This window comes from Gekko japonicus, unplaced genomic scaffold, assembly GCF_001447785.1.
Source record: "Gekko japonicus isolate JY-2015 unplaced genomic scaffold, Gekko_japonicus_V1.1 scaffold2180, whole genome shotgun sequence".
Taxonomy (NCBI): Eukaryota; Metazoa; Chordata; class Lepidosauria; order Squamata; family Gekkonidae; genus Gekko; species Gekko japonicus.
In genome coordinates, this window is record NW_015162016.1 from 282,950 (window position 1) to 283,658 (window position 709).

Below are 709 nucleotides of genomic sequence, written 5' to 3' on the forward strand. Positions count from 1 at the left end.
ACATGAGCCGGGCCCTTCCTGTGGATTGCCTCAGCTGCGGCAGGCATCACCTGGCCCTCCCCCACCAGGGGGATGGGGTGGGCCAGTGTTGCGCCTCTGCTGGTGCCTAGCAGCTCTTAGAACTGGTGCAGACCAGGGGAATCTAACTGTTTAATTAAAACAAAGCATTGCAAAGGCCCGTGGTGGGTGTTGACATTATGTGATTTCTGCCCAGTGCTCTTGGGGAGGGGCTGTGGCTCAGTGGTAGAGCCTCTGCTTGGGATGCAGAAGGTCCTAGGTTTGATTCCTGGCATCTCCAGCTAAAAAGACCAGACAGCAGGTGATGTGAAAGACCTCTGTCTGAGACCCTGGAGAGCGGCTGCCAGTCTGAGCAGAAAATACTGACCCTGATGGACCAGTGATCTGATTCAGTATAAGGCAGTTTCATGTGTGTATCCTTTGCATTGCTGCAGAGGATGCTATATTGCCCCTCTCAAAATGTACACTGTTTTGTATACACTTATGAAAATACTGGGTGGGATCCTATTAACTTCACTCTGCTAACTAACAGTGCAGCCTTCATCTTATATAGGGAGCTGTTTGCTGATTGAAGAGACATGTTGACTAATGGAAGTTTCTTTAATGTTAGCAAAAGGCTTGGCTGCTAATAAAATCTAGGGATGTTGTTAGCCGAATTGCTTTATTTACAGCAATTGGCAATTTATAAATG

At 47.8% G+C, this 709-nt stretch overlaps 1 non-coding gene across 1 annotated transcript; it reads left to right on the plus strand.

Moving 5' to 3' along the window:
* The first annotated feature begins 226 nt into the window (after nt 1-226).
* TRNAP-GGG lies at nt 227-298 on the plus strand. Its single transcript has one exon. It is a non-coding gene; the product is annotated as a tRNA-Pro (tRNA).
* Nucleotides 299-709: the final 411 nt, after the last annotated feature.